The sequence below is a fragment of the Salvelinus fontinalis genome, chromosome 38, assembly GCF_029448725.1.
Source record: "Salvelinus fontinalis isolate EN_2023a chromosome 38, ASM2944872v1, whole genome shotgun sequence".
NCBI classification, from domain to species: domain Eukaryota; kingdom Metazoa; phylum Chordata; class Actinopteri; order Salmoniformes; family Salmonidae; genus Salvelinus; species Salvelinus fontinalis.
Window position 1 is genome coordinate 36,127,428 of NC_074702.1, and position 23,779 is coordinate 36,151,206.

The 23,779-nt window shown below is 41.5% G+C and overlaps 1 protein-coding gene across 4 annotated transcripts in view; it reads left to right on the forward strand.

Moving 5' to 3' along the window:
* The window catches only part of LOC129837658 (angiopoietin-1-like), an 86,368-nt gene that overhangs the window by 40,356 nt on the left and 22,233 nt on the right, over nucleotides 1–23,779 (forward strand). The gene's annotated exons all lie outside the window — the stretch shown is intronic.

Consider the following 23,779-nt stretch of genomic DNA (forward strand, 5'->3'; position numbering starts at 1 on the left):
AGCTAGATGTTTAACAGTCTCTCTGTCAGGTAGAATACAAGACAGAAAGCTAGATGTTTAACAGTCTCTCTGTCAGGTAGAATACAAGACAGAAAGCTAGATGTTTAACAGTCTCTCTGTCAGGAAGAATACAAGACAGAAAGCTAGATGTTTAACAGTCTCTCTGTCAGGTAGAATACAAGACAGAAAGCTAGATGTTTAACAGTCTCTATCAGGTAGAATACAAGACAGAAAGCTAGATGTTTAACAGGACATTAGTCTCTCTCTGTCAGGAAGAATACAAGACAGAAAGCTAGATGTTTAACAGTCTCTCTGTCAGGTAGAATACAAGACAGAAAGCTAGATGTTTAACAGTCTCTCTGTCAGGTAGAATACAAGACAGAAAGCTAGATGTTTAACAGTCTCTCTGTCAGGTAGAATACAAGACAGAAAGCTAGATGTTTAACAGTCTCTATCAGGTAGAATACAAGACAGAAAGCTAGATGTTTAACAGGACATTAGTCTCTCTCTGTCAGGAAGAATACAAGACAGAAAGCTAGATGTTTAACAGTCTCTCTGTCAGGTAGAATACAAGACAGAAAGCTAGATGTTTAACAGTCTCTGTCAGGTAGAATACAAGACAGAAAGCTAGATGTTTAACAGTCTCTCTGTCAGGTAGAATACAAGACAGAAAGCTAGATGTTTAACAGTCTCTCTGTCAGGTAGAATACAAGATAGAAAGCTAGATGTTTAACAGTCTCTCTGTCAGGTAGAATACAAGACAGAAAGCTAGATGTTTAACAGTCTCTCTGTCAGGAAGAATACAAGACAGAAAGCTAGATGTTTAACAGTCTCTCTGTCAGGAAGAATACAAGACAGAAAGCTAGATGTTTAACAGTCTCTCTGTCAGGTAGAATACAAGACAGAAAGCTAGATGTTTAACAGTCTCTCTGTCAGGTAGAATACAAGATAGAAAGCTAGATGTTTAACAGTCTCTCTGTCAGGTAGAATACAAGACAGAAAGCTAGATGTTTAACAGTCTCTCTATCAGGTAGAATACAAGACAGAAAGCTAGATGTTTAACAGTCTCTCTATCAGGTAGAATACAAGACAGAAAGCTAGATGTTTAACAGGACATTAGTCTCTCTCTGTCAGGAAGAATACAAGACAGAAAGCTAGATGTTTAACAGTCTCTCTGTCAGGTAGAATACAAGACAGAAAGCTAGATGTTTAACAGTCTCTCTGTCAGGTAGAATACAAGACAGAAAGCTAGATGTTTAACAGTCTCTCTGTCAGGAAGAATACAAGACAGAAAGCTAGATGTTTAACAGTCTCTCTGTCAGGTAGAATACAAGACAGAAAGCTAGATGTTTAACAGTCTCTCTGTCAGGTAGAATACAAGACAGAAAGCTAGATGTTTAACAGTCTCTCTATCAGGTAGAATACAAGACAGAAAGCTAGATGTTTAACAGGACATAAGTCTCTCTGTCAGGTAGAATACAAGACAGAAAGCTAGATGTTTAACAGTCTCTCTATCAGGAAGAATACAAGACAGAAAGCTAGATGTTTAACAGTCTCTCTGTCAGGTAGAATACAAGACAGAAAGCTAGATGTTTAACAGTCTCTCTGTCAGGAAGAATACAAGACAGAAAGCTAGATGTTTAACAGTCTCTCTGTCAGGTAGAATACAAGACAGAAAGCTAGATGTTTAACAGTCTCTCTATCAGGTAGAATACAAGACAGAAAGCTAGATGTTTAACAGGACATAAGTCTCTCTGTCAGGTAGAATACAAGACAGAAAGCTAGATGTTTAACAGTCTCTCTATCAGGAAGAATACAAGACAGAAAGCTAGATGTTTAACAGGACATAAGTCTCTCTATCAGGTAGAATACAAGACAGAAAGCTAGATGTTTAACAGTCTCTCTGTCAGGTAGAATACAAGACAGAAAGCTAGATGTTTAACAGTCTCTCTGTCAGGTAGAATACAAGACAGAAAGCTAGATGTTTAACAGTCTCTCTGTCAGGTAGAATACAAGACAGAAAGCTAGATGTTTAACAGTCTCTCTATCAGGTAGAATACAAGACAGAAAGCTAGATGTTTAACAGTCTCTCTATCAGGTAGAATACAAGACAGAAAGCTAGATGTTCAACAGAACATTAGATCTCTTCCTAGCAGTACCTTGGGAATGTTAGTGTCAGGAAGGGCTGCTGCATCGTGCTGTTTCCAAATGGAAACTGTACAGGGACCTGATTGCCAAGCTAAACGCTAACTGCTACCAGATGCACTTCTACTGCTCTGGTTCCCCTGCTACTACTTGCATTCACTTGCAAAAGAAATGGGAAAGCATAACATAATGGGTTTGTAATGAACTCTGGGTTTAGCTCTGTCAACAGTGATCATGGTGAGAATACAGTATGCACTGCACATTTAATCAGTCATAATGGTACGTTCAAGGACTGAGACACACACCAACCAACCAACCAACCATAGTTAATACATTTATGTAAGTGACTCCTTAGCGGTTCTGTCTGTGCTCCAGGAGCCAGCCTGCACGCTGCAGACAGTAGATAGTTCTGGTTCCACCACACCAACGGGGACACCATGTCTGTTCAGAGCCCCATAGAAATGAACCTGTGTTCGGCCCTGTGGGCGGTGGTGGCCTACGTAGTGGCTGACCTGGAGGAGATGCTGCCCAGGTAGTCCACTAGGACTGCATCCCAAACGGCACCCTATCCCTTGTATAGCTTTGGGAGAAGAATGCACTGTAGGGAATATGGGGCCATAAAAATGCTTTACTGAGCATTTATTTTTGAGTGATAGTATGTTTTTATGTTGTTTGTCCTCCAGAAGGGCTTCCTGCAGTAACCTCTCTGTGAAATTATACTCTACTCTGGGTAAGTGGCTAAAGAATAATTAATTGTGTGTATAAACCACACAATGTACAAAATGGAATTAAGTATTTATCGCATATTATTTCCAGTCAATTACTTTTATAATGAACACATATGTACTGCATGTTTCATGTTGACCGTCATTATGTCTAATCTGCCAATAAAGCTGTGCTTTTCTTAGACCGTGGTGCACGTGTATTTTGACTGTCTCATTCATAGATGGAAGAGACTAAAGGGGAATTTTCTGGCAAACAGCCCAATTAGACCAAATCTAAAACTTGACCTTTAACCTAACCTTAACCTAATTTTGACCAATTTGGAAATTCAACATTCGTGTGCTGGTCAGGCACTTAGTTTTTTCCGAGCTTGGGAAGTTTAGACACAGGAAGTGATGGGGGTCTGGTGCCAGACTGGCCTGGTGACAGACAGGATAAACCTGGTTTACAAGGTGATATCTTTATGACTTCCCTCTTCTTACCAGACCAGGCTATTCTATACTGAACAAAAATATAAACATGTGAAGTCTTGGTCCCATGTTTTATGAGCTGAAATGAAAGATCCCTGAATTGTACCATATACACAAAAAGCTCATCTCATATTTGTGCACAAATTTGTTACCAACCCTTTTAGTGAGCATTTCTCCTTTGCCAAGAAAATCCATCCACCTGACAGGTATGGCATATCAAGAAGCTGATTTAAACCGCATGATCATTACACAGGTGCACCTTGTGCTGGGGACAATAAAAGGCCACTCTAAAATGTGCTGTTTTGTGTCACAACACAATGTCACAGATGTCTCCATTTTTGAGGGAGCGTGCAATTGGCTTGCTGACTGCAGGAATGTCGACCAGAGCTGTTGCCAGAGAATGTCATCTTTATTTCTCTACCATAAGCTGCCTCTGTCGTCATCTTAGAGAATTTGGCAGTATGTTCAACCGGCCTCACAACCGCAGACCACGTGTAACCACGCCAACCCAGGACCCTCCACACCCGGCTTCTCCTGCGGGATCGTCTGAGACCCGGACAGCTGATGAAACTGTGTTTGCACAAACGAAGAATTTCTGCACAAACTGTCAGAAACCGTCTCAGGGAAGCTCATCTGCGTGCTCGTTCCCCCCACAGTCTTGACCTGACTGCAGTTCGGAGTCATTTTTATTTTATTTATTTTTATTTCACCTTTATTTAACCAGGTAGGCTAGTTGAAAACAAGTTCTCATTTGCAACTGCGACCTGGCCAAGATAAAGCAAAGTAGTTCGACACATACAACAACACAGAGTTACACATGGAATAAACAAATATACAATCAATAATACAGTATAAAAATCTATATACAGCATGTGCAAATGAGGTAGGATAAGAGAGGTAAGGCAATAAATAGTAATTGACTTCAGTGGGCAAATGCTCACCTTTGATGGCCACTGGCATGCTGGAGAAGTGTGCTCTTCACAGAGGATTCCTGGTTTCAACTGTACCGGGAAGATGGTGTCTATGGCGTGGTGTGAGCGAGCGGTTTGTGAACAGAGTGCCTCATGGTGGAGGTGGGGTTATGGTATGGGTATGCATAAGCTATGGACAACGGACTTAAATGCATTTTATCGATGGCAATTTGAATACACAGAGATCCTGTGACGAGATCCTGAGGCCCATTGTATAATTCATCTTCCGCCATCACGTTCCAGCATGATAATGCACGGCCCCATCTCGCAAGGATCTGTACACAATTCTTGGAAGCTGAAAATGTCCTAGTTCTTCCATGGCCTGTTTACTCACCAGACAAGTCACCCATTGAGCATATTTGGGATTCTCTGGATCGACGTGTACGACAGACAGCGTGTTCCAGTACCCACCAACTCCACACAGACATTGAAGAGGAGTGGGACAACATTCCACAGGCCACAATCAACAGCCTGATCAACTCTATGTAAAGGACATGTTGCACTGCATGAGGCAAATGGTGGTCACACCAGAAGCTGGCTGGTTTTCTGATCCATTAAAATACAAAAAATTATCTGACCAGCAAATGCATATGTGTATTCCCAGTCATGTGAAATCCATAGATTAGGGCCTAATTCATTTATTTCAATTTACTGATTTCCTTATCAGGGTGATTTGTGGGGCAACCAGATTATTATAGATGTCTCTCCTCTCACCAAACCAGACTATTATAGATGTCTCTCCTCTCACCAAACCAGACTATTATAGATGTCTCTCCTCTCACCAGACCAGACTATTATAGATGTCTCTCCTCTCACCAGACCAGACTATTATAGATGTCTCTCCTCTCACCAGACCAGACTATTATAGATGTCTCTCCTCTCACCAGACCAGGCTATTATAGATGTCTCTCCTCTCACCAGACCAGACTATTATAGATGTCTCTCCTCTCACCAGACCAGACTATTATAGATGTCTCTCCTCTCCTCTCACCAGACCAGACTATTATAGATGTCTCTCCTCTCACCAGACCAGACTATTATAGATGTCTCTCCTCTCACCAGACCAGACTATTATAGATGTCTCTCCTCTCACCAGACCAGACTATTATAGATGTCTCTCCTCTCACCAAACCAGACTATTATAGATGTCTCTCCTCTCTTCTCACCAGACCAGACTATTATAGATGTCTCTCCTCTCCTCTCACCAGACCAGACTATTATAGATGTCTCTCCTCTCACCAGACCAGACTATTATAGATGTCTCTCCTCTCACCAGACCAGACTATTATAGATGTCTCTCCTCTCACCAGACCAGACTATTATAGATGTCTCTCCTCTCACCAGACCAGACTATTATAGATGTCTCTCTTCTCACCAGACCAGACTATTATAGATGTCTCTCCTCTCCTCTCACCAGACCAGACTATTATAGATGTCTCTCTTCTCACTAGACCAGACTATTATAGATGTCTCTCTTCTCACCAGACCAGACTATTATAGATGTCTCTCCTCTCCTCTCACCAGACCAGACTATTATAGATGTCTCTCTTCTCACTAGACCAGACTATTATAGATGTCTCTCTTCTCACCAGACCAGACTATTATAGATGTCTCTCCTCTCCTCTCACCAGACCAGACTATTATAGATGTCTCTCCTCTCACCAGACCAGACTATTATAGATGTCTCTCTTCTCACTAGACCAGACTATTATAGATGTCTCTCTTCTCACCAGACCAGACTATTATAGATGTCTCTCCTCTCACCAGACCAGACTATTATAGATGTCTCTCCTCTCACCAGACCAGACTATTATAGATGTCTCTCCTCTCACCAGACCAGACTATTATAGATGTCTCTCCTCTCACCAGACCAGACTATTATAGATGTCTCTCCTCTCACCAAACCAGACTATTATAGATGTCTCTCCTCTCACCAAACCAGACTATTCTAGATGTCTCTCCTCTCACTAGACCAGACTATTATAGATGTCTCTCCTCTCACCAGACCAGACTATTCTAGATGTCTCTCCTCTCACCAGACCAGACTATTCTAGATGTCTCTCCTCTCACCAAACCAGACTATTATAGATGTCTCTCCTCTCACCAGACCAGACTATTCTAGATGTCTCTCCTCTCACCAAACCAGACTATTATAGATGTCTCTCCTCTCACCAGACCAGACTATTATAGATGTCTCTCCTCTCACCAGACCAGACTATTCTAGATGTCTCTCCTCTCACCAGACCAGACTATTATAGATGTCTCTCTTCTCACCAGACCAGACTATTATAGATGTCTCTCCTCTCCTCTCACCAGACCAGACTATTATAGATGTCTCTCTTCTCACTAGACCAGAATATTATAGATGTCTCTCCTCTCACCAGACCAGACTATTATAGATGTCAGGGGGCAATTCATTCATTTTAGTCCATCAATCCATGTAGGAGATGGAGACAGATGTATTTATTTAGTTCTGTCTGTATACGGTATGTGTTAACATTTTTACTTTGTTCAGTGTCCCCAGCCGGGCCAACCCTGGTTAGCATTGGTACCAGACTTCTCTCTTTCTCTCTCCTCTCTCCTCTTTTTCTCTTCAAGTCACATAACCGCCAGGCATCAAATAGTACATTTTAATGAGTATGGGGAATGTTTGAGGCGTCGTGCTGGGAGAGCCCTGCAGTGTGCTCCTAACGTTGAGCCCGCTGATGGATCTGTTCTAGATAGGAGAGGATATCCAGCTGTGATGGGACTCCCATTCCTCTATCGTACACCACTTCCTGCTTACAGACACAGCAAACACCTTTACAAGATCACCATCTTATAGTGAAGACTATGACCCAGGGGAAATGATATTGAACACTGTGGCTTCAGTTTGACGTCTTAATACTAGGGAGGTCACTCAACATGTCTCTGGAGGTATTTTATTGGTCCACACAGGGTAGCAGAAAGGTCAGTATTACTCTCTTTATAGATACCTTGTACATTGCATTTGATGTCACTGTGTGTAGGTGAGCTAAGTGAAACAACAAATTGTGCTTTTTAATTTCTATCAAAATAGGTCTTATTTCTATGACAACTTTAAAACACTCATCAGTGGAATATTCTCTAGCCATTACACATGCAATATATCAAGACGTCGTTGTTGTCTGGTGGCGTCTTGCTGTCTCTCTCCACTATAATGTTCCTCTCATGTGGAGAACATCCTGTGGTATCAGCCTAGTAGACCAGTGTTTGTTCCCTTCAGAGAGTAACACAACCCCTCATACAGCTCTTCCTCTCCTCTTCTCTTCCTCTCCTCTCTTCCTTTCCTCCTCTTCCTCTCTTCCTCTCCTCCTCTCCTCCTCTCTTCCTCTACTCCTCCACTCTTCTCTTCCGGTTATTACTACATCTTGGCAGCTCCAGACCAGACCAGGACCCCATGAAAGCAGTCATGAAAGCACTAGCATTATCTGGCTTATTCTACAAAGGAAACCAAAGACTTGGAAGAACTAATCTCCATGTTGACTGAACATGAGCCAGACATTTCAGAACCGTTCTTCTGTATATGATGTAGATCTATAGAGACGACTGTTTATGGTCAGTGTCAGTAATACACCTACCGCTAATTCAGTTATAAACATTTTTACCAAACAGAGGGGCTGTCCAAAATAGCACCCTGTTCCCTATGTAGTGCACTATATAGGGAATAGGGTGCCATTTGGGACGCATGAGAGATTGCGACAAAGTCGTAAACCAGGGGTGTCAAACATGCATTGGGTAAAAATAAAAACGAACTCAATATACTTTAAAATTACTAAAACCAAATGGAATGTGTATACATGATAATAGAGCTACATTCATACAGTATCTTGATTGTGTCCAGCTCACTGATAATCACTACATTCATACAGTATCCTGACTGTGTCCAGCTGACTGATAATCACTACATTCATACAGTATCTTGACTGTGTCCAGCTCACTGATAATCACTACATTCATATACAGTATCTTGACTGTGTCCAGCTCACTGATAATCAATACATTCATACAGTATCTTGACTGTGTCCAGCTCACTGATAATCACTACATTCATACAGTATCCTGACTGTGTCCAGCTCACTGATAATCAATACATTCATACAGTATCTTGACTGTGTCCAGCTCACTGATAATCACTACATTCATACAGTATCTTGACTGTGTCCAGCTCACTGATAATCACTACATTCATACAGTATCCTGACTGTGTCCAGCTCACTGATAATCACTACATTCATACAGTATCCTGACTGTGTCCAGCTCACTGATAATCACTACATTCATACAGTATCTTGACTGTGTCCAGCTCACTGATAATCAATACATTCATACAGTATCTTGACTGTGTCCAGCTCACTGATAATCACTACATTCATACAGTATCTTGACTGTGTCCAGCTCACTGATAATCACTACATTCATACAGTATCCTGACTGTGTCCAGCTCACTGATAATCAATACATTCATACAGTATCTTGACTGTGTCCAGCTCACTGATAATCAATACATTCATACAGTATCTTGACTGTGTCCAGCTCACTGATAATCACTACATTCATACAGTATCCTGACTGTGTCCAGCTCACTGATAATCACTACATTCATACAGTATCTTGACTGTGTCCAGCTCACTGATAATCACTACATTCATACAGTATCCTGACTGTGTCCAGCTCACTGATAATCACTACATTCATACAGTATCTTGACTGTGTCCAGCTCACTGATAATCACTACATTCATACAGTATCTTGACTGTGTCCAGCTCACTGATAATCACTACATTCATACAGTATCCTGACTGTGTCCAGCTCACTGATAATCAATACATTCATACAGTATCTTGACTGTGTCCAGCTCACTGATAATCAATACATTCATACAGTATCTTGACTGTGTCCAGCTCACTGATAATCACTACATTCATACAGTATATTGACTGTGTCCAGCTCACTGATAATCATCCAAATGGAAGCTAAACAGTCGGGGAGCATCGGAAATTCAAAAACTTTTTTCTGCAAATTTTGACGTTGAGGAAATATAACACGTTCAGTGCGGCCCTCCGGACCTTGTTGAAGACCAAATGCGGCCCCCGGGGCAAAATGAGTTTGACACCCCTGCCGTAAACAATGAGCATGCTTCGGGCATGGAAGCTTATCTCCCTAGCTAGTCAGGGGAAAGGTATTTGGAGTGGACCTAGCGAGAGGAGAGCAGCTGGAAGCTTTTACTCCAGTTAGAGCATGTCAGCACCACCAGTGATGTCAGGATTTGTCAGTCAACCAGAGGGAGTGCTTGTGAAAACAGAGGCGACCCACTCACACTGACTCACACTCAGGTTGATTCACTAATTGCACCCTATTCCCTATATAGTACACTAGTGCACTATATAGGGAATAAGGTGACATTTTGTATACAGACACACTGTGTACTTCTGGCTAACACATTGCATTTCCATGTTGTGTAATAGGGAAGCTAGGAGGCGAAGAAGCCTCCTGGCGTGTTAGTTAGTAGAGGGCTAGGTCTCCTGTTAAACCCTAAGGCTTTCAGATCATCCTGTTGATTAATCACAGCAATAAGGCCATGTGGGGGAAAGACCCTGGTCAAGTGGGTTCTTTTATTAGAACATTAGTTATCATATTTAATTGATCTGTCCAGAAACAAAACAATAAAATGTATTGTTGTCCAACTGTACGTAGCCTCTAGTCAAGTACATACTAGTGCTTAGCTTTCATTATTCTCATCCAGGATAGAGTTTTGTACTCCCTCTCTATTTAACCTTCAGCCTTTAGATATCGATACCTTACCCTTTGCACACCAGATTATGTGCCTTGGAGAGCTACGTAGGATAGAAGCCACCTGAATAGAGCTACATATGATAGAAGCCACTTGAATAGAGCTACGTAGGACAGAAGGCACCTGAATAGAGCTACGTAGGACAGAAGGCACCTGCATAGAGCTACGTAGGATAGAAGCCACCTGAATAGAGCTACGTATGATAGAAGCCACCTGAATAGAGCTACGTAGGACAGAAGCCACCTGAATAGAGCTACATATGATAGAAGCCACTTGAATAGAGCTACGTAGTACAGAAGCCACCTGAATAGAGCTATGTAGGATAGAAGCCACCTGAATAGAGCTACGTATGATAGAAGCCACCTGAATAGAGCTACGTATGATAGAAGCCATCTGAATAGAGCTACGTATGATAGAAGCCACCTGAAGAGAGCTACGTAGGATAGAAGCCACCTGAATAGAGCTACGTAGGATAGAAGCCACCTGAATAGAGCAACATATGATAGAAGCCACCTGAATAGAGCTACGTAGGACAGAAGCCACCTGAATAGAGCTATGTATGATAGAAGCCACCTGAATAGAGCTACGTATTATAGAAGCCACCTGAATAGAGCTACGTAGGACAGAAGCCACCTGAATAGAACTACGTAGGATAGAAGCCACCTGAATAGAACTACGTAGGATAGATGCCACCTGAATAGAGCTACGTAGGATAGAAGCCACCTGAATAGAGCTACGTATGATAGAAGCCACCTGAATAGAGCTATGTAGGATAGAAGCCACCTGAATAGAGCAACGTAGGATAGAAGCCACCTGAATAGAGCTACGTAGGATAGAAGCCACCTGAATAGAGCTACGTATGATAGAAGCCACCTGAATAGAGCTACGTATGATAGATGCCACCTGAATAGAGCTACGTATGATAGAAGCCACCTGAATAGAGCTACGTAGGATAGAAGCCACCTGAATAGAGCTATGTAGGATAGAAGCCACCTGAAGAGAAGTAGTGAAAGCAGCATATGAGTCAAACAGAATACTAAATGTACATTTTAGTAGATGCTCTTATCCATAGCAACTTACAGTAGTGAGTGCATACTTTTTCATACTGGTCCCACGTGGGAATCGAACCCACAACCATGACATTGCAAGCACCTTGCTCTACCAACTGAGCCACATGGGACCCTATTCCCAATTAAAAAACTGGTTAAATCTCACCCTTCATTAACTAGTAGAACAGAATATGTAGAGGACTGGTTAAATCTCACCCTTCATTAACTGATATAACAGAATATGTAGAGGACTGGTTAAATCTCACACTCCATTAACTGGTAGAACAGAATATGTAGAGGACTGGTTAAATCTTACCCTTCATTAACTGGTAGAACAGAATATGTAGAGGACTGGTTAAATCTTACCATTCATTAACTGGTAGAACAGAATATGTAGAGGACTGGTTAAATCTTACCCTTCATTAACTAGTAGAACAGAATATGTAGAGGACTGGTTAAATCTCACCCTTCATTAACTAGTAGAACAGAATATGTAGAGGACTGGTTAAATCTCACCCTTCATTAACTGATATAACAGAATATGTAGAGGACTGGTTAAATCTCACCCTTCATTAACTGATAGAACAGAATATGTAGAGGACTGGTTAAATCTCACCCTTCATTAACTAGTAGAACAGAATATGTAGAGGACTGGTTAAATCTCACCCTTCATTAACTAGTAGAACAGAATATGTAGAGGACTGGTTAAATCTCACCCTTCATTAACTGGTAGAACAGAATATGTAGAGGACTGGTTAAATCTCACCCTCCATTAACTAGTAGAACAGAATATGTAGAGGACTGGTTAAATCTCACCCTTCATTAATTAACTAGTAGAACAGAATATGTAGAGGACTGGTTAAATCTTACCCTTCATTAACTGATAGAACAGAATATGTAGAGGACTGGTTAAATCTTACCCTTCATTAACTGGTACAACAGAATATGTAGAGGACTGGTTAAATGTCACCCTCCATTAACTAGTAGAACAGAATATGTAGAGGACTGGTTAAATCTCACCCTTCATTAACTGGTACAACAGAATATGTAGAGGACTGGTTAAATCTTACCCTCCATTAACTGATAGAACAGAATATGTAGAGGACTGGTTAAATCTCACCCTCCATTAACTGATAGAACAGAATATGTAGAGGACTGGTTAAATCTCACCCTCCATTAACTGATAGAACAGAATATGTAGAGGACTGGTTAAATCTCACACTTCATTAACTAGTAGAACAGAATATGTAGAGGACTGGTTAAATCTCACCCTCCATTAACTGATAGAACAGAATATGTAGAGGACTGGTTAAATCTCACCCTCCATTAACTGATAGAACAGAATATGTAGAGGACTGGTTAAATCTCACCCTTCATTAACTGGTAGAACAGAATATGTAGAGGACTGGTTAAATCTCACCCTCCATTAACTGATATAACAGAATATGTAGAGGACTGGTTAAATCTCACCCTTCATTAACTGATAGAACAGAATATGTAGAGGACTGGTTAAATCTCACCCTTCATTAACTAGTAGAACAGAATATGTAGAGGACTGGTTAAATCTCACCCTTCATTAACTGGTAGAACAGAATATGTAGAGGACTGGTTAAATCTCACCCTCCATTAACTAGTAGAACAGAATATGTAGAGGACTGGTTAAATCTCACCCTTCATTAATTAACTAGTAGAACAGAATATGTAGAGGACTGGTTAAATCTTACCCTTCATTAACTGATAGAACAGAATATGTAGAGGACTGGTTAAATCTTACCCTTCATTAACTGGTACAACAGAATATGTAGAGGACTGGTTAAATGTCACCCTCCATTAACTAGTAGAACAGAATATGTAGAGGACTGGTTAAATCTCACCCTTCATTAACTGGTACAACAGAATATGTAGAGGACTGGTTAAATCTTACCCTCCATTAACTGATAGAACAGAATATGTAGAGGACTGGTTAAATCTCACCCTCCATTAACTGATAGAACAGAATATGTAGAGGACTGGTTAAATCTCACCCTCCATTAACTGATAGAACAGAATATGTAGAGGACTGGTTAAATCTCACACTTCATTAACTAGTAGAACAGAATATGTAGAGGACTGGTTAAATCTCACCCTCCATTAACTGATAGAACAGAATATGTAGAGGACTGGTTAAATCTCACCCTCCATTAACTGATAGAACAGAATATGTAGAGGACTGGTTAAATCTCACCCTTCATTAACTGGTAGAACAGAATATGTAGAGGACTGGTTAAATCTCACCCTCCATTAACTAGTAGAACAGAATTTGTAGAGGACTGGTTAATTCTCACCCTTCATTAACTGGTAGAACAGAATATGTAGAGGACTGGTTAAATCTTACCCTTCATTAACTAGTAGAACAGAATATGTAGAGGACTGGTTGAACTAAGAGCCTAAATGCATTGTTAAGTAGATGGATAGTCCTCTAGTGGATGGAATGGAGACCAGCTTGTGGAATGAGTGGAATTGTCTAGAGAGGATTGTCATTGGGCAGACAGCCAGTGAAACACCTCCAGTATTTTTAGGTCAGTGTCAGTAGAGATGTTAAGGATGGCAGTTAGGCGGGTCATGTTTCCGCCTGCACCTCTCTCCTGTTGGGGAGTTGCAGTAAAGAGACAAGATTGAAATTAGGGAGAAAAGTAATAATAATGATGTCATAAAAACATTGTAAATGTAGAACCAGTCAGATTTGGTGAAATAGTTGGTCCCACATGAGTGAACATACTGCACAACAATACAAGTATTGGAACAGGGAGCAAACAGTCAGTTTGAAGGTTGAACCTCACACAAAAACTACTACAGAAGTCATCTGACAGGTTATCTTTCCTCCCCCAGAGTGTTATGACTTGGGGGTTTTACAGTAGCACTTTACAAAGGAGACGCTGGCCTGCAGATAATGTCTCTGAAGCGTTGCTGTTTTGACATGGTAGGATGAGAGGAGAACAGAAGAGGAAAGCACAACGCAGTCGGACTGCAGAAATGAAGTGACTGATGGTGGTAAAGATCCTAAAGCTGCATCTAATTCTCCTGAGCACCGCCAGATATCAGAGAACAGACCCAGACTCCAGGCCCACAGACCGACTCAGTGAAGAACAGAAAAAATAACCATCAAGAGCAGGACATTAAATGAGGAGTGGCTGTGAATGGATGTAAAAGTTACTTGTGAAAAGGTTCTAGTTCTGTCCTCTTAATCACTACATTAATCAATGTCAGACCCTCACTGGAAACACACAGGAACTCAGTGGAGAACTGGCACTTGGAGCCAGGGGTAAAGATTGTGTTACTCTGATGCCCTGTTGAGCCCTGGCATGCATAGCCATGTGCTTTCAGAAAGGTTGCATTTTCCTCCCCACAAGGAGAGGGTAGAAAACAAACAATCCATCAGGACTTTCCCTGTGCCCGTTGGAATGATGTCAGCGCTGGGATCCATTCCATTCCTGTCGGTTGAATTGGACATAGGACTTCCGCTTCCTTTGAGTGCAACTCCATGTCTAAATTGCCTGGAATTTAGATGCGATTGACCCCAATTCATGTATGTTTCTGTCACGAGGGTCATTAAGCAGAAGACGAACACGTTAAAAGGATAAAGGAAACTCAATATATAATTGAACATAAATACAATTCTTTCTCCACTGTCTTTTCAAGGCTCTGAATAATGATGAAATGAGGGTCTTTTTGCCTTGTGTTTACATGAAACAAACCAAGAGTTAGGAGAACACGTTGGGGCTTGTTGATATGTCTGCACTGTAAACAGACCAGACAGACATGTCTAACAGTCACTTCCTTTTAATCATAGCACCAGTTCAGTCTGTGTATATGTTACGTACATCCCTTGGAAGGATCTGTCTGAAAGGGTTTGCATAATTCATAGAAAGAAAAATGATCTCTACGCTGATGCAACCCTGAGCAAGACTGTGAAAGGATGATATTACTGTCTGTCTGGGCTAATTGTCTGTCTGATAATGTTTACTGATGTTATGTCGCTGACCTGTTAAATAGATGTTGCTCTAATAGTGATGTTTAACTGGAGCTGTAGCACATATCTTAGTCAACACCTTTAGTACATAGAGATCATTTAACAGCAAAAGTTGTGTTCGTTCAAAAGGCGGGGGGTTTTCTTTTGGGGGGAGGAAGCAATGTATATGTTATTCGTCATATAACAGATCATTGACGCTGAATTTCTCAGAACAATATTGCCCTTTCAATTTGGGAAGTGGGTTATGCTATTTATCTTGATTGAGCTTCTGTGGTCACATTATCTGTGTTCACATTATCTGTGGTCACATTCTGGAATTCAATAGCATCATATAAATGGTGAAGGTTCTGTGTGTTTCCAACAGAGAGACTGAGGTTGAGATGGAATGTTCATAATGGAATTTTCATTTATTTACCCAAGATTCTAGTTCCAGCACGTAGCCCACAAGTAACCTCACAAGCCACAATGATGTGGGAGCTAGATGCAGGCTGGCCTCATTACTGTGTTGTTGGCCCAGAGATAATATACAGTATGTTTAGCAAAAACACTGCTTCTTCACTTCTCTGGGAAAACAAACACCAGAGCAGCACTGAGACAAAGTAAGAGCAGAAGTCCCCGGGCAAAGATAAGACTGCTTTATAAACGACTGGTGTTGGCTGCTGTCAACGGTAGAAACACAATGGATCTGTCCCAAATGGCACTATAGTGCACTACTTTAGACCAGGGCCCATAAGGCCCATCGAGCTCTGGTCAAAAGTAGTGCACTATATAGGGAGTATGGTGCCATTTGGGACGCATATAATTTGTATTTTACTCTATTTAAACAATATATATATATATTTCACCTTTATTTAAACAAGTAGGCCAGTTGAGAACAAGTTCTCATTTCCAACTGCGATTTGGCCAAGATAAAGCAAAGCAGTGCGACACAAACAACAACACAGAGTTACACATGGAATAAACAAATGTACAGTCAATAACACAATAGAAAAAGTCTATATACAGTGTGTGCAAATGGCGTGAGGAGGTAAGGCAATAAATAGGCAATAGTAGCGAAGTAATTACAATTTGGCAAATGAACACTGGAGTGATAGATGTGCAGATGATGTTGTGCAAGTAGAAATACTGGTGTGCAAAAGAGCAGAAAAGTAAATAAAAACAATATGGGGATGAGGTAGGTAGTTGGATGGGCTATTTACAGATGGGCTGTGTACAGTTGCAGCGATCAGTAAGCTGCTCAGATAGCTGATGCTTAAAGTTAGTGAGGGAGATATAAGTCTTCAACTGCAGCGATTTTTGCAATTCGTTCCAGTCATTAGCAGCAGAGAACTGGAAGGAAAGGCGGCCAAGGTAGTTTTTTTTTTTATGACCAGTGAGATATACCTGCTGGAGCACGTGCTACGGGTGGGTGTTGTTATGGTGACCAGTGAGCTGAGATAAGGCAGAGATTTACCTAGCAAAGACTTATAGACGACCTGGAGCCAGTGAGTCTGGCGATGAATATGTAGCGAGGGCCAGCCAACGAGAGCATACAGGTCGCAGTGGTGGGTGGTATATGGGGCTTTGTTGACAAAACGGATGGCACTGTGATAGACTGCATCCAGTTTGCTGAGTAGTGATGGAGGCTATTTTGTAAATGACATCGCCGAAGTCGAGGATCGGTAGTATAGTCAGTTTAACAAGGGTATGTTTGGCAGCCTGAGTGAAGGAGGCTTTGTTGGGAAATAGGAAGCCGATTCTAGATTTAATTTAGGATTGGAGATGTTTAATATGAGTCTGGAAGGAGAGTTTACAGTCTAGCCAGACACCTAGGTATTTGTAGTTGTCCACATATTCTATGTCAGAACCGTCCAGAGTAGTGATGTTAGTCTGGCGGGCGGGTGCGGGCAGCGATCGATTGAAAAGCATGCATTTAGTTTAGGCTACCCTCCAGTCGTCTACACTTTTACAGACCGCATGGTTTGTTGTTTGTGTCTGTACCGCAATCCATCTGTTGTGTGGCTGTGATGCAGTGCCCTACAAACAAGCCTCCATCTAGTCCTGAGCAATATCTGTTTTATTGTGTACACATTGTCCCATTGGTTTTAGTTCCTGTGTTGTCAGTGTAGAGGTAAGGTATGGGCTCAGTTTCAAATGGCATCCTATTCACTATGTAGTGCACTACTTTTGATCAGGGCCCAGTCCACTTTGAAGAACCGTTTTTTATATATTTTTTTATTTTACATATTACTTTTCCCCCCTAAGAGAGTATCTAGAACCTTAAACGGTTCTTTGGCTGTCCCCAAAAAATAACCCTTTGAAGAACCCGTTTTGGATCCAGGTAGAACCCTTTCCACATAGGGTTCATCATTTAGCAGACGCTCTGGATAAGAGCGTCTGCTAAATGACTTAAATGTAATGTAATGTTCTACATGGAACCCAAAAGGGTTCTTCAAAGGGTTCTATTTTAGGTACAGCCAAATAACCCTTTTAAGTTCTAGATCCCATTATGGACCAATAGGATGTCATTTGGGACACAGACACAGAAACATGGTCAGAGACATAAACCTGTGGACAGGAAGGCCAGGCAGGTAGCTGTATGAGATGTGACAGTGTTGTTGGCTGGATTGAAAGTAGGCTGTTGCTCTCTATCAGGACTCCTGAGCTGACGGAATGGAAAACCATCAATAGAGACTCACTTATTGCCCAGGAGCTGTGCTAGGCACAGGACCAGCAAGCTCAGCTAAAAGTACCAATATCACATTTACAGAAAGGAAATGGGGAAAAAGATAAATAGAGGGAGAGATTAAGGAGAGAGAAAGTCTACAGCTAACCATGAAATATGGTGACTTTACTGTGCAGTTCAGCTGTTCTGTATTTTCCAGGTTGTAGCAGAGCCATACACCGTGTAGAGATGTACAGGTAATTGCCAACATAAAGGAAACACTTGAGACAATGAGGGATACAAAGTATATTGAAAGCAGGTGCTTCCACACAGCTGTGGTTCCTGAGTTAATTAAGCAATTTACATCCCATCATGCTTAGGGTCATGTATAAAAATGCCTAGTTGCCCATTACGTTGGGGTTAGTGCTATCTGGAATCCTTGGGACGTCTCTACCCTAAACCCCAACCTTAACCCCTATCCTTACCTAACCCCTACCCGAAACCCTAACCTTAACCCCTATCCTTACCTAACCCTAACTCCTACCCTAAACCCTACCCTTACCATAACCCCTACCCTTACCATAACCCTAACTTGAATCATTATTAATATTATATTGGCCACCATGGCTAGAAGGTATAACAAGGTAAATGCTAGTGGGGGAATTTCCCATGTCCCCATGAGGACAAAGGCTGTTTTAAACTTAGGGTTTACCGTTATTAGGGCAAGAATTGGGGTCAGGGGTTAAGGTAAGGGTTCGGGTTAGGGGTTAGGGTTACCGGTTAAGTTAAGGGTTAGGTTAAGGGTTAGGGAAAATAGGATTGTGAATGGAAATCAATTTTAGATCTCCACAAAGTCAGAAGGACAAAACGTGTGTGTGTCGTCTGTGTCTATGTGCGTGCAGGACTTTCTTGGGAAAAAGAGGAACAATGTGTAATGTCTGAGAAGTTAGCTGAGAATTGTTTCTCAGGAATCAAAACGTAAAAAAATGCCTGGCTTTATTTTCTGCAATGTGAGCACATAGCTGCAGTAGGTTCCATGTTGCTTGTGTAAGCAGAATGGAACATGTGACTGGAGTATTCTGATGAGCCACTAGGGAATAGTTCTATTCATATTCCTGATGTAGTGTGAGTGGTCAGAGTTAACTGACAGTTGGAGTTGCTCAATGTTTAACAATTTACATAAAATCACTATTTTTTTATGCATTATTACTTAAGCTTATTATCAACTCATAACCAATGTCCATTGCTTGGGAATGTGCAGTATAATTCTGTGTGGGAAATTAACTACAAAGGAAAATGTGTTCAAACTAGATAAATGGCATTTCTAAATGGCATTCTGCTTTGCTTTGCTTACTCCCCACACCTCCCCTTTGCATTAAACGTCAAAATACCATTTTATAAGACAAAGTATTGTCATGCTCACCTCATAAAGTATTGTCATGCTCACCTCACAAAGTATTGTCATGCTCACCTCACAAAGTATTGTCATGCTCACCTCACAAAGTATTGTCATGCTCACCTCACAAAGTATTGTCATGCTCACCTCACAACGTATTGTCATGCTCACCTCACAAAGTATTGTCATGCTCACCTCACAAAGTATTGTCATGCTCACCTCACAAAGTATTGTCATGCTCACCTCACAAAGTATTGTCATGCTCACCTCACAAAGTATTGTCATGCTCACCTCACAAAGTATTGTCATGCTCACCTCACAAAGTATTGTCATGCTCACCTCACAACGTATTGGCATGCTCACCTCACAACGTATTGTCATGCTCACCTCACAAAGTATTGTCATGCTCACCTCACAAAGTATTGTCATGCTCACCTCACAAAGTATTGTCATGCTCACCTCACAAAGTATTGTCATGCTCACCTCACAAAGTATTGTCATGCTCACCTCACAAAGTATTGTCATGCTCACCTCACAAAGTATTTGATTTGCGTCTAAAAGGAACTAAGGAGCCTCTTGAAGACTAAATTGTGCAATTCAATGGGTCTATAATGATCTTTTCCTGTCAGAAATACAACCCACTGGGCACACACTGTAGTTGAATCAACATTGTGTCCATGTCATTTCATTGAACCAACTTGGAATAGACGTTGAAATGACATCTGTACCCAGTTGGAAGCCTCTATATTGACTTAATATTCTGCTTTAATCTCCTTTATGCAAATATCCCATACAATCCCTTTAGATTGTCCTGAGCTGAAGCTTTTTATATGTTAATGCGTCTGACTCATCTTTTTCCTCCTCTCTCTCTTCACTCTCTCTTTCTATTCGCTCTCTATTTTCTTCCTCCCCTATGCATTGAACTATTCATCAGCGCTCTCTTTCTTTACATTGTTTTTATTAGTTGAAGCCTGAAGGGTCCCCTTTGTGAGGGCAGATGTATACTGAACAGAAATATAAACGCAACATGTAAAGTGTTGGTCCCATGTTTCATGAGCTGAAATAAAAGATCCCAGAAATGTTTCATTAACACAAAAAGCTTATTTCTCTCAAATGTTGTGCACACATTTCTTTACATCTCTGTTAGTATTTCTCCTTTCCCAAGATAATCCATCCTCCTGGCAGGTGTGGCATATCAAGAAGCTGATTAAACAGCATAATCATTACACAGGTGCACCTTGTGATGGGGACAAAAAGCCACTCTAAAATGTGCAGTTTTGTCTCACAACACAATGCCACAGATGTCTCAAGTTTTGAGACAGCGTGCAATTGGCATGCTGACTGCAGGAATGTCCACCAGAACTGTTGCCAGATAATTTTATGTTAATTTCTCTACCATAAGCAGCCTCCAACGTTGTTTTAGAGAATTGGGCAGTACGTCTAACCGGCCTCACAACCGCAGACCACGTGTAACCACGCCAACCCAGGATCTCCACATCTGGCATCTTTTCCTGCGAGATTGTCTGAGACCAGCCACCGGGACAGCTGATGAAACTGAGGAGTATTTCTGTCTGTAATAAAGCCCATTCTGATTGGCTGGGCCTGGCTCCGTAGTGGGTGGGCCTATGCCCTCCCATTCCCACCCATGGCTGCGCCCCTACCCAGTCATGTGAAATCCATAGATAAGGGCCTAATGAAATTATTTAAATTGACTGATTTTCTTATTTGAACTGTAACTGTAAAATTGTTGCATGTTGTGTTTATATTTTTGTTCAGTATATAAATTCATGAAGTTTTTCTTCCTGTAATAATTGTAGGATAATCTTGTATTTTTAAGTATAGTATATGTATATATTATAAAGAGTTATCTTACTGTTTATCTTCTCTCCGTGAAGTCCTCAGCTCAACATTCCTCTTAAGTCTTTACATTATAATAGGTGTTGGATCGTCATCTAGTGGACAGTTACCGTATTGACTCTAATCGTTCCTAAATTGGTCACCATCTAGTGGACAGTTACAGTATTGACTCTAAGCTTCCCTTAATTGGTCACCATCTAGTGGACAGTTACAGTATTGACTCAAATCTTCTCTCAGTTGGTCAGCCTATGGGGATATGAAGCCATCACTAGGGGGATATGAAGCCATCACTAGGGGCATATGAAGCCATCACTAGGGGGATATGAAGCCATCACTAGGGGGATATGAAGCCATCACTAGGGGGATATGAAGCCATCACTAGGGGGATATGAAGCCATCACTAGGGGGATATGAAGCCATCACTAGGGGGATATGAAGCCATTACTAGGGAGATATGGAATAATCACTAGGGGCATATGAAGCCATCCCTAGGGACATATGAAGCCATCACTAGGGGGATATGAAGCCATCACTAGGGAGATATGAAGCCATCACTAGGGGCATATGAAGCCATCACTAGGGGGCTATGATGCCATCACTAGGGGGCTATGAATCCATCACTAGGGGGACATGAAGCCATCCCTAGGGATATATGAAGCCATCACTAGGGACATATGAAGCCATCACTAGGGGAATATGAAGCCATCACAGTGTTTTCTGCTCTTCAGCACTTACATTCTGAATGATACACTTCCTTTAGAGATGAACAACTTCTCACCATCTCCTTGTTGCTTCATTTGACCCTCTCAACAAGGGTGACTTCATTCACAAATAGTTCACGCTAAATCTAACGTCTGATTCATTCAATCAAGTGAAACACACACACCCTTTCCAAAACAAACTATACAGAGTGAGACACACTGGTTGCCAAGCCTGGAGGACATGAGAATAGTTTGTGGTGGTGTTTGGTGTGTTCTGAGTCTGCACACTGTGTCCACACAATGTTACTGCAGTCACTGTTCTCCTGATGATAGTTTAGTAACGCCTGTGTTACTGTAACAATAGCAATGCAGGGAGGCCTTTCTCATCATCTCATGTAGACCTACATTGCTACACCATGGATCCCCTTAGTGATAGCTCATGGGTAGGCAACCCTGGTCCTGGAGTGCCGCTGTCGCTTCATGTTTTTGATTTAACCAACCTGGTGTGTTGAATTTAGCAATCACTGAACTGATCAATTAGCGAAGTAGCTCAGTGTGGTGCCTGGTTGGAACAGGGTTGACTGCCCCTGTAGTAGCCCAACACCTATCTCACCAATGCCCTGATTTGAACATTATCACTGTCACTTAACTTGAAAGTGTGTCGAACAAACAGCACTATCGGTCTCTAGACAAATGTGTGTACTGTATTTATACACAGGAGTCATTTAAAGTGTGAACTTGGAGTCCAGTTACAAGTTTGGCTTTGGCACATACAACTCAGTGACACAGGGTTTCATTCTAGAACTAAAACGATGAGGAGGAAAGAGCCGAGCCTCTCTGAGACTCAACTGTGACTGTCTGTGGCAGGAGAGTAAGGAGCATAGCAGGGTCTACGAGCCAAATGGGTGAAAGAGCAACTTTCTGACAACAACCCCAGCATGGTCACTAGAATGAGGACATAGAAAACATCAGCTTCTGCTCCATCCTTCTACACCTCCTCTTCAGTCCTGAAGTCTAGCAGGAGTCTTTAGTTTGATTCCTACACCTCCTCTTCAGTCCTGAAGTCTAGCAGGAGTCTTTAGATTGATTCCTACACCTCCTCTTCAGTCCTGAAGTCTAGCAGGAGTCTTTAGTTTGATTCCTACACCTCCTCTTCAGTCCTGAAGTCTAGCAGGAGTCTTTAGATTGATTCCTACACCTCCTCTTCAGTCCTGAAGTCTAGCAGGAGTCTTTAGTTTGATTCCTACACCTTCTCTTCAGTCCTGAAGTCTAGCAGGAGTCTTTAGATTGATTCCTACACCTCCTCTCCAGTCCTGAAGTCTAGCAGGAGTCTTTAGTTTGATTCCTACACCTCCTCTTCCGTCCTGAAGTCTAGCAGGAGTATTTAGTTTGATTCCTACACCTCCTCGTCAGTCCTGAAGTCTAGCAGGGGTCTAGGAAAAAAACTCACATTCTTTTACATGTTCAAAAAATTTGTGTTTTTCACAAGTAAATATGTAATCTGGCATGCCATAGTAAACAATGGTAGGCTACAAAATGTGTCTGCTCAGTGACACGATTCTATTGGGTTCTCCATTTTGTTCATGTCATGTTTAAATTGACTTTCTGGATGTCATTGTAATTTACCGACGCTGTCTAACAAAAAACTTGAGAAAAGCTTGTTGTACCAAATCAGGGTACCTTAAAAGCGAAAGCAGGTTGTTCTTTTAAAGATGACAGAGCGTGCCCTCAGAGTTGGCCCTCATTTCCCCAGAAAACCATCCTCCTTCCATACATTGAAACAACATTTTATTTTCTATATAGGAGATTTTTACATTCCTATGAGGGAGAGCTGGATAAGATTGCATGATTAAATGAAGATGAAATGAAGACACTGTACATAAAGAGTGTCTGAGAGCCCATCTCCTGCTCTCGGTAGATATCTGTCTGAATTACAGACTGTGGGGTCATTATATATGGACCAGGCATTCAGTCAAGCCTGTGTTGTGGAAGTGTTTTCAAA